We start from the raw sequence: 18,297 nt of genomic DNA, 5'->3' as shown, positions 1-18,297 counted from the left end.
TACGTTCATGGATGTCCCCATCTGTAGAACACGTCTTTATTATCTAGTTGGAATTATTTTGAAGTGATACTGTTTTGCTGTAAGCAAAGCGAACATGTACTTTGAAAAGTGTACAAATGAAACGGTTATAGCTTAAACTGCCATGTAAGCTATGGGTGAAATATTGTAAGGTCAAGAGTAATTATTTGTTTATGTGAAATTAGCTTCTTGTTGTTTTTACAGTAGCATGTGTTGAGACTAAATTAATTAATTAATTGTATATGGTAAAGTTTGGTAATATTGTGATATGAGTAATATTGTGATAGTTCTTTTTAAGAATTTATTACAGTTTGACTGAGCGAGAGAAAGATCGGTTTTCTGCGTCAACGTATTAAGGGAATGTTCATGGACAGTTCCTGCACAAAACTGGTCCTTCTCTCACTCAACAAAATTGTAATAAATTCTCAAAAAGAACTATCACAATATTACTCGTATCACAACAATACCAACCTTTACCCATAACATAATAATTAACATTTGGTGCAATATCAATTTCCTTTTCATGCTTTATGTCAAGGAAAGTGAATGTATACTATGATAATTGAAAAATAAAAACACAGATATAGAATAGTCCGCCATTAAACTTATTAAATTAACTTAATCAATCAATTGTTTAAAAATAGTGAATAATTCTAGATGCAATAAAACTTCAATTTGCTTGTACTGTATATAAAAATGTAGTGAGCTATAAAATATCCTAATTATTAACACAAATATTCTAAGAGTCAAAAAAGACTCCTGCTAAGTAGCATGAAAATCTAGAGCAGCTAAGCACTGCAGTCGGATAGTCTTATTATGAACTGCTGCGGATTGGTTGTATGCCATTTGCCACATCACGTGCTCCGCTCCAGGTTGCCGTTTATGTAATAAAATTCCCTGATGATGGACTTCCGTCCCTCAGATATCTCAGGCCTCTAGTCTAGAATCATTGTCTTCCATAAATATTTGGAATATAAGACGACGTTACGCATGTCATTTCTGAAGGACAAGCCCGTACCAAACAACATATGAAGGAAGGTTTTGTATTTTCTGATCGGAAACGGGAAGGAAATAGTATTGAGAAGGAAGATTGTGGAGTGTGTCGGTAGAATGAAAAAAGAAAACCGGGAAATCCCCTTACTTTTCTTACTTCAACTATTCGAAGTCTTAGCTGCTCTGTATATGCATACGTCATTCACATTCACATTCACACACAAACACTAATTTAATTGTGAAGAAATAAATGGCTTAGAGAATCGTATTAAATAGTATAACATTCGTAGACAAATACACATATTCTGTGGATGTTTGATTTGACTCTCTATGGTGGAAGAAATGCAGTGCACACTAATAAAGGGAATGGGAAAACAAAATGAATTGATATATTGATCCCAACGGAGAGCAGTTTCAAAGAAAAGTTGAAAGAAGCAACTTAGTGGAACTCGATACAGACTACTCCCTTTATAAAAGGAAAGAAACGTGAAGTACCATCCACTGCAGACGATATCATACCACAACAGATTCATAAAAGTGTTTAGATAGAGTCGTAACCAAACCAACACGGCCAGAGAATTCCCTGCGGAATGAAATAGAGTAAAACCATTATATTTTAATACCATCAAAGAGCTAGAGTTATTACCTACAGTACGTACGTCGTGAAATTCAGTGGACAATTTTGATTTGCGGTACATTTAAAACATGGTTAGATCTCAATGCTATATTACTGAATAAATGAATGTATAAGTGATTGAATCAGTGAATAGGAGATACAGTGAATGTATAATATAATTGATTGAATGAAAAAATATGACACAGTGAATGTACAAATGATTGAACCAGTGAGTAAGAGATTGATTGAATGTATAAATGATTGAACCAGTGAGTAAGAGATTGAGTGAATGTACAAGTGAGTGAACCAGTGAGTAAGAGATTGAGTGAATGTACAAATGATTGAACCAGTGAGGAAGAGATTGAATGAATGTACAAATGATTGAACCAATGAGTAAGAGATTGATTTAATGTATAAATGATTGAACCAGTAAGTAAGAGATTGACTGAATGTATAAATGATTGAACCAATGAGTAAGAGATTGAGTGAATGTACAAGTGAATGAACCAGTGAGTAAGAGATTGAGTGAATGTACAAATGATTGAACCAATGAGTAAGAGATTGAGTGAATGTACAAATGATTGAACCAGTGAGTAAGAGATTGATTGAATGTATATATGATTGAACCAGTGAGTAAGAGATTGACTGAATGTATAAATGAACCAATGAGTAAGAGATTGATTGAATGTATAAATGATTGAACCAGTGAGTATGAGATTGAGTGAATGTACAAGTGAGTGAACCAGTGAGTAAGAGATTGAGTGAATGTACAAATGATTGAACCAATGAGTAAGAGATTGATTTAATGTATAAATGATTGAACCAGTGAGTAAGAGATTGACTGAATGTATAAATGATTGAACCAGTGAGTAAGAGATTGAGTGAATGTACAAATGGTTGACCAATGAGTAAGAGATTGTTTTAATGTATAAATGATTGAACCAGTGATTAAGAGATTGACTGAATGCATAAATGATTGAACCAGTGAGTAAGAGATCGAGTGAATGTACAAGTGAGTGAACCAGTGAGTAAGAGATTGATTTAATGTATAAATGATTGAACCAGTGAGTAAGAGATAGAGTGAATGTACAAATGATTGAACCAATGAGTAAGAGATTGATTTAATGTATAAATGATAGAACCAGTGAGTAAGAGATTGACTGAATGTATAAATGAACGAATGACTAAGAGATTGATTGAATGTATAAATGATTGAACCAGTGAGTAAGAGATTGAGTGAATGTACAAATGATTGAACCAGTGAGTAAAAGATTGAGTGAATATACAAATGATTGAACCAGTGAGTAAAACATTGAGTGAATGTACAAATGATTGAACCAGTGAGTAAGAGATTGAATGAATGTACAAATGATTGAACCAGTGAGTAAGAGATTGAATGAATGTACAAATGATTGAACCAGTGAGTAAGAGATTGAGTGAATGTACAAGTGAGTGAACCAGTGAGTAAGAGATTGAGTGAATGTACAAATGATTGAACCAATGAGTAAGAGATTGATTTAATGTATAATTGATTGAACCAGTGAGTAAGAGATTGACTCTGAATGTACAAATGATTGAACCAGTGAGTAAGACATTAACTGAATGTACAAATGATTGAACCAGTGAGTAAAAGATTGAGTGAATATACAAATGAGTGAACCAGTGAGTAAAACATTGAGTGAATGTACAAATGATTGAACCAGTGAGTAAGAGATTGAATGAATGTACAAATGATTGAACCAGTGAGTAAGAGATTGAGTGAATGTACAAATGATTGAACCAGTGAGTAAGAGATTGAGTGAATGTACAAATGATTGAACCAATGAATAAGAGATTGATTTAATTTATAATTGATTGAACCAGTGAGTAAGAGATTGACTCTGAATGTACAAATGATTGAACCAGTGAGTAAGACATTGACTGAATGTACAAATGATTGAACCAGTGAGTAAAAGATTGAGTGAATATACAAATGATTGAACCAGTGAGTAAAACATTGAGTGAATGTACAAATGATTGAACCAGTGAGTAAGAGATAGAATGAATGTACAAATGATTGAACCAGTGAGTAAGAGATTGAGTGAATGTACAAATAATTGACCCAGTAAGTAAGAGATTGAGTGAATGTACAAATGATTGAACCAATGAGTAAGAGGTTGAGTGAATATACAAATGATTGAACCAGTGAGTAAGAGATTGAGTGAATGTACAAATGATTGAACTAGTGAGTAAGAGATTGAGTGAATGTACAAATGGTTGAACCAGTGAGTAAGAGGTTGAGTGAATGTACAAATGATTGAACCAGTAAGTAAGAGATTGAGTGAATGTACAAATGATTGAACTAGTGAGTAAGAGATTGAGTGAATGTACAAATGGTTGAACCAGTGAGTAAGAGATTGAGTGAATATACAAATGACTGAACCAGTGAGTAAGAGATTGAGTGAATGCACAAATGATTGAACCAGTGAGTAAGAGGTTGAGTGAATGTACAAATGATTGAACCAGTGAGGAAGAGATTGAATGAATGTGTAAGTGAATAAATGTACAGATTTGGAATTAAAATTTGGAGTGAGTCTTGATGGATGTCCACCTATATGCAGGCATCAACTTCACACAGTCCACAAGTAGTATATCGTCGTTGTTCCTGCAATAACTCCTATGTGTAAAATATAAAATTTATCAGTAGGAAGAAAAAACATTTATTCATCCTATGGCAGCCGTACATAGGAGACTGTGAATTCTTACATTATCGACACAAAGAAGTATAATTACATATAGGAGATTTTATTATTTGCTGTATCATTATTTAAGTTATTTAATAAAGTAAAACTCTGAAAATCGATAAATATGTCAGATAGGAGTTATTGCAGGAACAACGACGATATATACAGGGACTTTTGTTTACTGCACATGCGCTGTGAACTGTAAGCGAAACTTGCAGATTAAAAGGAAGCTTAAATTTTATTTCCGTATCTGCATGTAAATGATTGATACAGTGGTTAGGTGTTTGAATGAATAAGTGAGTGATTGAATTTATGATCAATTGATTGATTGCGCAGTGAATTGTAAGCGAAACTTGCAGATTAAAAGGAAGCTTAAATTTTATTTCCGTATCTGCATGTAAATGATTGATACAGTGGTTAGGTGTTCGAATGAATAAGTGAGTGATTGAATTTATGATCAATTGATTGATTAAATAAGATTTAAATTCATAAATGGAATGTTAATAATCATATACACGTTTCAATAATATTGAGTCAATAAATCAAAGAATTTTTGTGAGAATTAATCGGTGAACAAATACGGATGTCAGTCTGTAAACGGAAACATAATTGAAACTTAGAATACGTAAAGAAACGAATAGAAAATGAATGTAAATATATTAAATATATGGAAGTGAATCTTAGAATGAATACAGAAATTAATGTATGGATAAGATTGGTTAGTGAATGCAATATTTGATAGAGAAGTGAATGGAATAAATGATAGGAAATTGAAAGGAAGGGCGGGTAGGGATGTGAGTGGAAGAACAGACACAGCATAGCATACGATAGGTTGACAAATTTGAAATAATTATTAGTTACTTACATACTTACTTACCTATTTACTTATGGCATTTAAGAAACCCGCAGGTTCATTGCCGTCCTCATACAAGCCCGCCATCGGTCTCTATCCTGAGCAAGATTAATACAGTCTCTACCATCATATTCCACCTCCCTCAAACCTATTTTAATATTATCCCCCCATCTACGTCTCGGCATACCAAAAGGTCTTTTTCCCTCTGGCCTCCAAACTAACACTCTATATGCATTTCTGGATTCGTCCATACGTGCTGTATGCCCTGCTCATCTCAAACAGTGGCGTCCTGTACAGTGTGCGAAAGGTTTTCAAACGTATATACTGAACTAACCGCATTTTCTGTTATTTGCAAGATGTAACATAGTTGCCACGACTTATGAAATGACTTTCGTATAATAAAAAGTGGCGCTAATTTTAGTGAATAATATCTCAGGAACTTAAGTACAGTAGATCATGAGAAAATGTTTCTTTTATTTAGCCTGTGAGGAATTTGAAGATGCTGTATCCCCAGACATTAATGTATGGCTGAATCAGTAACTGGACTGGGCTATTCCATATGAAATCGATCAGTAAAAAATATCGCATTTTTTTATACTCTAATTTTTTTCCTATTTATACAAGGCGCTGAGGAGAGTGCATTTTCAAAAATATCGAAAGTCAAACGGTTTTCGTATTGTTGAGCGACAAATTTAGCGTATTTTATAAAAACAAGCCTCTTTCAGTGCTCAGAACTCTGGAACCATTTACTGCAGAACATTGAACGAGTTCTTATTTTGAAGCTGACATTTGCTAGATTATGTTAAGAAGTAATCCTTATTTTTATTGTACACAGAGAGACATATAATCTGATTTTACATACTTCTAGGCTTTTTGCCCATTTGTAAAAATGTAAAAAAATATTGAGAAAAAACCTTGCATTATTAAGAGGGAGTCGGCATTGTTTGCTTAGTGGTACGGCAATAAGTTTTGAGGGTATTAAATACATTATTTTCACACGCCTGGACTTGAACGGCGCAGTACCGCACGCACTGGCCGAGAGCTGAAGATAAGCGAGCATTGGGCGTCATTTTACTCCTGTGTTTATGGAAACCTGTGATAAAGCTAGCTCAGCCATGCGCTGCTAGACGACACATCACGTGCTATGTCTCCTGGCCTTGCTTGTCTCGGCTAGCTCCCGCCTCACAGTCAGTTGGTTAGTTCACACGCGTACTATTTATTTTCTTTATTTGATAGTTTCAGTACTTTCTTATCAACTTGCCATCAGTAAAAAATATGTTTATTTGTACTTTCAATGCGGAATCTAACTATATATTTTAAAATATTTTTTTCCTTGGCAAATGCGTCTTAATGAGGAAAAATCTAAATTTCTCCATTTACATAAAAAGTAAGAAAATCTGTTTATATGTCAATATAAACTTTAATTTCTCAGCATCAAAAGAAACCATGATTTTGATCATTGAGTGAAAGGGCTTCGGAGCTACAACAGTTTAAATTTGCTAATTTTATGAAAATACAATGAATTTAAATATTTTTAATTTAAACACTATGAAGTTCTGATGCCTCAAACTTTGCACAAAGCATTGTATCATAGTTCTCTACATACACGAAAAGTTTTATTGTATTTAGAAATTGTAAGGTCAATTTTTTCTATATTTCGGTCGATTTGAGATGGAGTGCTCAACTGAGTGAAGTAAGGTGCATTTATGGACATCGGAATGAAAAATGAGTGTTGTGTTTGTGTGTGGAGGTGTGGGGGTATGGGTTTGAGAGGCACAATTATTATTACAATTATTATAAAAGTCGTTACAGAGTGCTTAATTGTTACGAATGCTAACTTCCAAAGTTAATACGTCCACACGTGCGATCGTAGAATTTTCTTTGAATGATTTTTTTTCTTCCGTTAGGAGTGGATACTCGAGTAGCCTTGAGCGTATGTTCGGAGAATCACAAGCTTCTTCTCTTTCCTTCCTTGGAGAGGAAATATCGACTTTCCAAACAATTTCCTATTTTATTTCGGACACGAATAGTAGGAAAGCTGTTGACATACTCCTTACTTTCAAAACTACACTTCAAACACAAAATATCGTGTGAGCAAATAATTTCAACATGAACATTAGCCGCTTTGCAATATAAGATGAGTGGATATAGGTAGATATAGGATCCTATAAGAAATGATTTTATACGTGACTGAAGTAAGAATTTATCATATTAATTTGGCATTTCAAGACAATCTTATTTGATGGCTTTCTGTTAAGAGAAAAGAGTTTCAAATTTTTCATTATCTAAATGAAAAATTGGTGGGGTATTACTATCAGCCACTTATTTGTATTTATTTAGAAGTAGGTGAACTTTACAATTTTGTTAATATTATAGCAAGCAAATAGTCTATATTTATCTTGTAATTTTTATGGACAGCAAAGAACTGCTTTCTTTTAAAAAAAGTAATTTCTAATGTGTTTTTTCACTATATTTTAATTAAACACTTGAATTGGTGTGATGAAACAAGAAACGTCGAAAAATATTGATCTAATTTAGTAAAAATGCCAATTGTTCTCTATTGTTGCATAAATATATAGTAGAGCATCGATTATCAGAATACCGATCAACCGAAACATAGGTTAACCGAAAGCGTTCCAGTCGAAAAAATTGAATTTGCGCGCTCACCTTGTAGCAGTTTCGCTAGCGCTGTTTGCCAGAGTTAGCGGCAAAAAAAAGTTTGGACTTCTTTTCCTAAACTGTAGGTCTACTTGAATGGCCATTTTGAACTTGTCAAACTACTGTAGGCTATTCAGTTTTAAGTGTTATTTTATAAGACGTGAGATACAAAATATATACTCCATGTACAGTTTTGTGTTTAATATCAGTGTTTCTTTGTTTCATACTGCTCCTATAGGCCTATCACCGGCATAATTTGTTTTCGTAAATGATCGGTTATCCGAAAAATCAATTATCCGAACATCCCCCGTCCCAAATTTTTTCGGATAATCGATGCTCTACTGCAGCCGTGGCGAGAACGTGACTCGCGAGACATTGTGGCTCGCAGTGATAGCTGTGCATTTCGCTTGCTTCTAACCTCCGCCAATCCCCACCCTCTCACTCACTGGAGTCAAACTCCGTTCCATTTGTATTTGTCTCTGACCTGCGAGTGACATATGTCTCTCGAAACCATGTACGAAAGTTCCAAGTAGGATGGGAAGACGCATTTTTTTGCTGTCAATATGATGAGGATATTAAATGTATGATTTGTTCACAAGTATTACGAGGAAAACGGTTGTATAACATTAAACGGCATTATACTACATGTTACTGATGAAACATTAAAAGGTTAAGTGTTATTGTTGTTGTCTTCTTCATCATCATCATCTCTGTACGTCGATCCTTTTTCAGCAGATATACGAATAATGCGGTTAGCTCTTCAATTTGAACTCACTGATTTACTATGTGATGTCAAATGAAAGCTGGATGTAAGGACTTGACAAATGTTGAACTTTCAAATCTTTTCCAAAAAATAAATATCCGAAGCTTCGTTCTTCCGCTTGCTCTGTTGAAGCCATGTTCGCTACAATTTACGTTTGTGAAGAATTGTTTTCAACAATTAAAATAGTAAAAACCAAATTTAGATCACGACTGACTGACAAATACCTGCGTGATCAACTACGACCGGCAGTAAGTGACATAATTCCTGATTTTGAAACTTTGTCGCAGAGACATTCTGAAGACAGTTAATTTTAGGTTGTAATATTGTTCATTTATTGTTCATTTCTTTCTTCGTTACACGTACTAAACATTAGTTTGCAGCTTTGTACTGTATAAAATTATATTTAAGTGCTTGACGTAAGGAAAATGAAAATCCGTTAATAAGTCAGACAGTTGCTTCACTTCCCCTTCGGGTGTCCACCTCCCTCTGTAGGTGCTATGCACGTTTCAGGTTACATAGTGGCTCGGCGCACGATTACAATTTCGCCACCGCTGCTCTACTGTATTAAACATTAATAGAACAACATTTCATACGTCAGCCGAAATTGAATTGCTTCAGCATCGTCTAATTTAAAGTATGATGTTTATTATAATCACGATGAAATACATATTTTACATTCAGAGTAGATTTTTGGGTATACCATTTAAATTTTCAACGTTTCGGAGCTTTGTACTACATGTTCATTATGAAAAATTGTTACTGCCTGAAGGGTTATCTTCTGTTGGGCTCTTTATGCTTGGTTTTTTTTCTTTTTTGGCGTAGCCAACGTAAGAGCACAACAGAACAGGTGATTCTTAACTGGACTTTATCTGCGCTTGAGGACTTTATCTGCGCTTGAGCGTGGGTTTGAAATTTCGCTTACGCTAAATTACCTACTTAGATGTTTTCTCAAGGTTTTATAAACTGTTAGGCAAACGAAAGTTAATCTCAATCGAGTTTTCTAACACATTTATCCAAAATGATATTCGCTTTCACCACCAATAAGATCTACGTGAAGATGGTGTGACACATTATTAGACACCGTGTTCCGCTTATAAGTATAATAAAAGAAATAGTTATAATTTCATAACAATGCATGCAAATGGGTTAAGATTGGTACCATTGTAAAGAGGAAATTGGGAAGTTTTAATCCATTGTTGTTACTTATTTTTAGAAGACTCACGCATGCGCAGATCATTAAATAAACGAAAACGCTTTGCAGAAACAATGTTGGATAAAGTGGACGATGACGACACATTTCTAACTCGAGTCTGTTTCTCAGATGAGGCAACCTTCCACGTCAGTGGAAAAATAACCGACACAATTGTCGCATCTGGGGGTCGGAAAATCCAAGTGTCGTAATTGAACACCAACGGGATTCCCCTAAATGGAATGTTTGGTGTGGGATCATGCGTGACAGAATCATTGGTCCCTATTTCTTTGCTGAAAAGACAGTCACTGCAAACACATACCTGGATATGTTGCAACTGTATGCTGTGCCACAACTCCCAGATGGAGCAATTTTCCAGCAAGATGGGGCTCCACCACACTTTGCCAACATGGTTCGCACATTCTTAGACGAACAATTCCCTGCAAGATGGATCGGAAGAGGATCACCGTACATCACATGGCCTGCCAGATCACCAGATCTAACACCACCTGATTTTTTCCTGTGGGGGTTTGTTAAGGACCAGGTCTACAGGACGCCAGTACGTGATTTGGCAGACTTACAAGAAAGAATTTATGCTGCTGTCAACAATGTTACACCACAGATGCTTCATAACACTTGGGTCGAGGTTGAATACCGGTTGGATATTTCCCGTGCCACCAATGGAAGCCATGTTGAGGTTTATGGAACATAAGGTAACAAAAATTCCCAGTTTTCATTCTTTGTAGCAGTTGGTTTCAACTATATACTTGTATTAATTCAGAAGTTATAGCTATTTCTTTTGTTATACTTATAAGCGGAACACGGTGTATATTCAGATTAACTTAGGGTTAAGATGCTGAAGAACAGATATCGTTTCAAAAATTATATAAATCAAATGTTCTAAAATAAAATGTTGTTGATTTCTCTGTTTACAAAGAATAATTATTAGTTTGCAATTATTGGCCTCATATTATAACTCATGTAAGGTCTCATACTGGGCTCTTATATTAGTTGAAAAAAAAATAAATTTTAGATTAGATTCAGCACCCATTAAATTAATACTAACTATTCAGCACTTTGGTGTTTCCACTAACAATAAAAAAAGTTATTTCTTTACATTTGTAATAGTATTATAACTGAGTAGATCGAATCAGAAAATGTCAAGTTTGTAAATTTAATTAAAATTTCAGAAGGACAGGTGTAAGCCGTGCGGACACTTTTCTGGTTTCTTATGGGAAGATAGGACTGAGTTATTGACCAAAATTTTAAAAATAAATATTATTGGTTTCATACATAAATAATAATTATTACCTTATACATTTATTTAACATTCTATCCTATATTTAGAACCCGCCTACTACATTTAAAGGTCTGGCAACCATTTTTAAAATTCCAAACGCGCTAAAAATTGCGTTTTCTCCAAACTACACTTTTGGTCATTCTCAATTTACAAATTCTTACCCAGTTTTCTTTATCATGAAGTATGTCTTTCACAGAAGATTTTTAAAAGCAAAAAAAAAAAAAAAAAAAAAAAAATCTGAAGCCGTTAGGGATGTTTTGAATTTACACATAATTTAATATCATTAAAATACGTGAAAATTAATATCTATGCAACTAATTAATGAAACTTGATGAAATTTGAAATTATTATTTAAACATACAGACACAACACACCCTCCGAATTTTAAAGAAATTAATAAAAAAAATTAAGATTCAAATCTAAGTCTCAGTGTCCCTTAAAATGGCGGCTACTACAAATTACAATATTCAGCAGTAGATTTCAACATCTCCTCAATAAAGTATACCGGGGTCTCAAATTAGGGGAGGATCTCATATTATGGTCTCTTATCCCACATGTTGCATCGTACATTGTACACGGTCAGTTCGTGAATCAACTGACTTTTCTTTTTGAGGAGAATCGGAATTTATTCTTAAAATCGCTATTCGTTAAAATGGCGGAAGTCCAGAAATATAAATTTTACAGGAGAGAGAAAAACCTGTCCAGAACATCCACCCTTTTAACATAAATGATAAAATGCTATGTTCAGTTTGAATCATTTGTACTGTTCTTTTAAAGCCCATTTAACATAAATTGATGTGTCTATGGTAAGAGAACACATTTGAATAATAAAAAAATAAATTTCAAAATAATGTGACTTCTGCCATTTTACCAAATAGCGATTTATTAGGCAAAAGTAGTTAAGATCTTCGCGCACAGAACTGTCTTGTGGCAGATTCTTTCTGAGATAGATAATTAACTTGTAATTTTCATTCCGAAATGCTCAGTTATTATCACGGCATTACTTTGTAATAATAATAATAATAATAATAATAATAATAATAATAATAATGAATTATTTTAGCTGGCAGAGTTAAGGCCGTAAGGCCTTCTCTTCCACTCAAGCAGCAAAAAGTATACATACATATGTATGAACTTACAAAGAATTCAATAATTTGATTTAGATAAGAACTACATGTATACAAGAGTTATTTACGAATTAAACAACAAAATACTATGAACTATTAATTAAACACTGAAATACAAACTATGTAGCAGAATTAAGCTAAAATACATAGAATGTTAATATATTTCAAATAATATTAGATAATAGAAAGAGATTATTATGAGACAATTTTGAAGATACAGCACTATCAGGATGCATGTCTAAAGGAACGAGTAACAATGTAGACAATGATAGTTTAAGTCAGTATGATTGGAGTGAAATGCTAAGAAGGTTACCTTTTAAGCTGTTTTTAAAAGTATTTATTGTCTTGCAGTCCCTAATACTTTGTGACAGGGAATTCCATTGTCGCGAGGTGGATACTGTAAAAGATGATGAATAACGAGATGTTCTATGAAGAGGTATACTTAACGAGCCACAGATAAGTGATCCGGTATTTACGTCGTGGTTAGAGTGTAGATAAGAGAAACGAGACGAAAGGTAATTTGGTGTTGAAGTGTGCAGAATTCGAAAGAGTAAAGACAAAGAGTGTAAAGTTCTACGTTCTTTAAGTCGGAGTAACGAAAGACTTGCGAAGGACGGTGATATGTGATCATATAGTCACTGTGAAAATTATGTAATTCCTAAGAAATATTAAACTGAAGAAACAGCAATATATTTTACTCCGTATTACTTTTCATAATATTCACACGCTCTCCCATTACAATTAGAGTACGTTTATCTTCTGTTTAACAGCTACATATAAATATTATCACATAAAACAAGGTGATAAATTGTAGGAGTTTCTCCCACTGCGTATCTGGGTTGTATATCCTTAATGGAAATGTTTAAAAATGACTCCGCGGATGGTTGGTGTTGTTGCCTCGAAGATTTAGGGAGGGATTACGGCGGTCACACTTGGTGATATTAACAATTGCGAGGGAGAAGTACAACAAACCAGCGTTAAGCTCCGGAAGATTACTCTCTTCTCTTTAAAGCTTCCATTTTCGTGGAAGAAGCGAAGACAACATTATGTTGAACGTCAGGCCTCTGAATTATTAATGTAAGGATTATTATTTTGTAGATGATGTTCCGCGTCTTACATTTTCCCAATAGCACTTGATGCCAATTAGTTTCTGGTTGGTGTCTTTGCTGGTCGCTTTGAAGAAGATTCAAAGCACCGAAACGCCACCTTTCAACACGTAGCATTTCTTCTTAACTAATTATTATCTACGAGTTCAATAACGAAAGTGGAATGATAGAATATGAATTTTCATGTAAAAAAATCATGTGAACTATTTTATTTTTTCTAAGTATTGTATCCTTATTTCTCATATTATATCACTTCTACAAACATTTATAGTTGTAATATGTAGCCTATTAATAACATATTATTACACATATTTTTGCCCCTATTAATGACTAATTATGAACATAGAATAGAATAGAATGTTTTATTTTCGCTGACAGAGTTAAGACCATAAGGCCTTCTACTCCACTCAACCAGCCTTAATCAATACAATAGTGACATACATATTTAAATTATGAATATTTACAATACACTCAAAAGATTCTCCAGCAATATTCTGCAGTTACGTTTTAACGACTAACACATGTTTATTTAAAGTGAGATAAACCTATAATAAAAAATTGTACCTTAATTTATGAGCTAATTTAATTCAAGTCAGTCTAAATGCAATATGTAAAGAATTATAATTAAGTTGAGATAGCTAATTTGGTTAGAATGATGAGAATTAATTTAATAATAGTTTACTAGAACTATGTTATAGGGAGAAATATATAAATCTAAAATATATTGATATAATGAGAATATTAATGCAATTTTTCATTTTAATTTTTTTTTAAATTTTATTGGGTTATTTTACGACGCTGTATCAACATCTGAGGTTATTTAGCGTCTGAATGATATGAAGGTGATAATACCATTGAAATGAGTCCGGAGTCTAACACCGAAAGTTACCCAGCATTTGCTCGTATTGGGTTGAGGAAAAACCCCTGAAAAACCTCAACCAGGTAACTTGGCCCGACCAGGATTCGAACCCCGGTCACCTAGTTTCACGGCCAGACGCGCTGACCGTTACTCCACAGGTGTGGACTCATTTTAATTTAGTCATACGTTATTTCATTCATTAATTCTATTCGTCCGTAAATTCAATACATCTATAGGCCCTATATTTGAATTAGGGCCTGTAGAGTGTGTTAACATGTGGGAGAACTTCGGGAAACAGTAATGGCAAAAATACTATAAATCAATACTCCTAGCGGTAAATAATTTTATTGTACGTTGGAACTCAATGCTTCAGTTTTTTTTCTGCCCCGTGATTTTTAATGCTTATTTTAAAAGTTAGCATCTTGCAGCGGTTTTTTCATAAACCTGCAATATTAAAAGCTTCGAAGTAACCATATTTTGTAAATACTGTCACCATTTCTGATTTGTAGTAAGTAATTCATTAATTTAATTCATTTAGTGTTCTACCCAAGGGCAGGTCTTTCACTGCAAAACCCAGCTTTCTCCAGTCTTTACTATTTTATATCTTCCTCTTTGTTGCCTCATATGATCCATATTGGCTATGTTAATGTCGTTTATCATCTGATATCTTCTTCTTCCCCGAACTCTTCTCCCGTTCACCATTCCTTCCAGTGCATCCTTCAGTAGGCAGTTTCTTCTCAGCCAGTGACCTAACCAATTCCTTTACGTCTTCCTGATCAGTTTGAACACAATTATTTCTTCACCTACTCTGTAGCAATTAATACAGCTCTAAAAACTGTTCAGTAGGTACAAACAAAAGTGCTTCATAAAATCCAAGTTGCAAAAGGAAAAAAATGCAACTTAGTGCTTTAGAGCATCACAAGAAGCTTGTGGGAGAGAAGTCCTATCATACCGAACTATTGCGAGATAGGTGGAAGTGAGACATTCGATCAGTGACAGATATATCGAGAAATGATGCTGCAGATGGAGTCCGCCATCCTAGAAGGTTTTGGCAACGTATTGTTAACATGGCAGGAGACTATATTTGAATTATATAATGTCAAATATAATCTAAAGAAATTTAGTGTAAAACAATAACTATGATGTCATTATTTTTCGAATGCCCTAGCATATTGACTGCTGGAAGTGATGTAAATCTGTAGATTGAAGGATGTAACAATATATTAAAATAAATAAAATATCTATTCTGTTTTTTGTAATTAAGTGCATGATTAATTAGAAAATTAGGCTGAAAATCTGCATAGTTTGGCAACAGCTAATCGTCGCCTCACCTACGATTACGCACACGCACTCTGTTTGAAAAGCAGCGTTCCCTCACTTCTGCTGCAGTAGGTTTGCCAGATTTCCTAATGACAGGAAATAACGATACGTGTTAAACTTTTATGTTTGTTTGACAATCTATTCGTTACTATGTATTTTCTGTTTTCATATCCATGTTTGTTTATTGCAATTTTTCAGTTACGTTTGCATCTTCTTCCATTCACTGCTTTGTTCATTACAATTTCCATAGTTACCTTTTTCTTTTTTGTTAGTTTTTATTCGTTTTTCGTAAATGTTTTGTTGTTTCCTTAGCCTAATTTCTGTTTCGTTTAATTACTCTTTCTTATTGTTTCACTATTACTCAGCTTTGATATAGTTTTCCTTATTGGCTTCTTCCTTGTCCACTTGCATTCGTTTCTTTGTTATCTTATTTTATCTTTCCTTTATTATTTTTATTATCTTCGTTTCGTTAAGTAATTTTATGCTCGACCATGCCGAAATGTAGTAATTATACACCTGGTAGTAGCCTTTTAATGCACCTCATTAAAGTACACCTATTCATTAAAGTTCAGGTGTTCCACCAATCAGAATATACAATTGTAGCAATATGAAAGCGCAAGTATCGATTATTCTCGGATATGCAATCGAAAGTCAACTAGTTCTGTTACTATAATAATTAGCGTTAATTGTAAATAATATTCAAATAAATTCAATTTGTCATTTCGTTTTTCAATGTCTAATTCAATTTCAAGGTTATATCAAGATTAATGTTTATTTTACTCTCTAGATTATATCAAGGTCAATGTCGACTTTTGTTTCTCGGAAAAAATCAATACTTTCGCGTCTGCGCATATCTCACAATTTACGAGGTATTGCACAATGTCAGTTCCGCTCCTCAGTCAGATAAGAATAACATGAATACTTATGAATAATTTCAAGTTAGAAATATGGTCGAGTATAAAAAGTCTTATGAAACTTGACTATAATTGTAATTAAGACGCTCGTATGAAAATTATGTAACTCGCTTGCGCTCGTTTCATAAACATTCTCGCGTCTTAATTACTACCATTATAGGCTCGTTGCATAATGTACTATTTTCATGCACTTCCAAATATAATCTTGCCCATAATATTATTATTGATATCTTATCTTAGCACATGAAATTATTCCAATGTTCTGAATCAAAGAGTAAATACCAAATTCAATGAAATTCCCACAGTTATTTCTGAATTCACTCCTTTTAAATAAGCAGAGAATCAACAATATGCAAGGAAACCTCATTCTTCCATCTAAAGAAGTATAACAACAATCACTTTGGCATGTCCATTATAATAATTGTGTACCGTAGCGGAAAAGTAGAGGATTTTATTCTTTTCTTGAAAAGTTATACCACAACGAGACTTACCAGATCTACACTTGAATGTAATTCTCATCTCAAAATGAAATGGCTTCCCTTCCTCGCGCCTCAGCAGTAAGCTACAAGCAGATCGAAACCTATTTCAAGGAAAGCCATTGATCTTAACTCTTATACATCGCACATCCCAACGATTTATATCCCTTCGCCTTGAAATTTCTCACAAGAGTTTCTGTTTCTGCAGTATAGGCATCTGCTTCCCAGCACAGCAATTTGCTTATGGATTCCAGACATGCTTTCATATTGTTTTGCATACTCAACTTTCTATTAACCAGTCGAAGCGAGCGATGGGATCTCATCGTATCATTGAGATGACTTAGTGGAAATGACACTATTGTTACAAGGAAACGTGCAATCTTTCTAGTCAATGCACAGAAATGTATACGACACTCATTCGCACAAACTTATGACAATGAAAGAAATAATATGTATTTGGTTTTTTAATTTCAGAAAATTTATCACATAGACGAATGAAGTTACTAAAATATATAACTAATTATTCATGTAATATTAACATTCTACAAATAACTTATTAACAGTTTTGATATTGTACTAATCAATGTACAATACACACTCATTTTATTGCCAACTCCGGTAATGCTTGATTTTTCTGAACTGACGTATGCGAGGTGAGGCACCCGCCTCCCACAAATCCGGACTTCACGGGAGATAGTGGTTTATATACCTACGAGATGCGAGGTCTGCACAGCTATAGATACCACTCACTACCTTTCGTGTAGTCGGGAATTGTCGGAGGCGGGCTTCGCCCTCGCATGCACAGTATTGATAATTCAATGTACCACAAACTATAAACGTAAAATATTACTACATAGAACTTTTGCCATAATCCCTTATTGCAATTGGTTCCTTCATTCAGTAGGAAGCGGTATCTTAAACCACCAATTAATATATCATATGATATATGATATGATATGATATGATATGATATGATATATGATATGATATGATATATGATATGATATGATATGATATGATATGATATGATATGATATGATATGATGTGATGTGATGTGATGTGATGTGATGTGATGTGATGTGATGTGATGTGATGTGATGTGATGTGATATATGATATGATGTGACATGATATGATGTGATGTGATGTAATGTGATGTGATGTGATGTGATATATGATATGGTATTATATGATATGACATATGATATATGATATATGATATGATATGATGTGATGTGATGTGATGTGATGTGATGTGATATGATATATGATATGGTATGATATGATATGATATGACATGATATGATGTGATGTGATGTGATATGATTTATGATATGGTATGATATGATATGGTATGATATATGATATGGTATGATATGATA

General features: G+C 33.8%; 1 protein-coding gene across 1 annotated transcript in view; it reads left to right on the top strand.

The window, feature by feature from the left end:
* LOC138704728 (uncharacterized) overlaps window positions 1-18,297 on the top strand; it is a 1,357,586-nt gene that overhangs the window by 220,715 nt on the left and 1,118,574 nt on the right. The gene's annotated exons all lie outside the window — the stretch shown is intronic.

The sequence above is a fragment of the Periplaneta americana genome, chromosome 8 (genome assembly GCF_040183065.1).
Source record: "Periplaneta americana isolate PAMFEO1 chromosome 8, P.americana_PAMFEO1_priV1, whole genome shotgun sequence".
Taxonomy (NCBI): Eukaryota; Metazoa; Arthropoda; class Insecta; order Blattodea; family Blattidae; genus Periplaneta; species Periplaneta americana.
The sequence above is the reverse complement of the archived record's forward strand: the minus strand, read 5'-3'. Positions and strand labels throughout refer to the sequence as shown.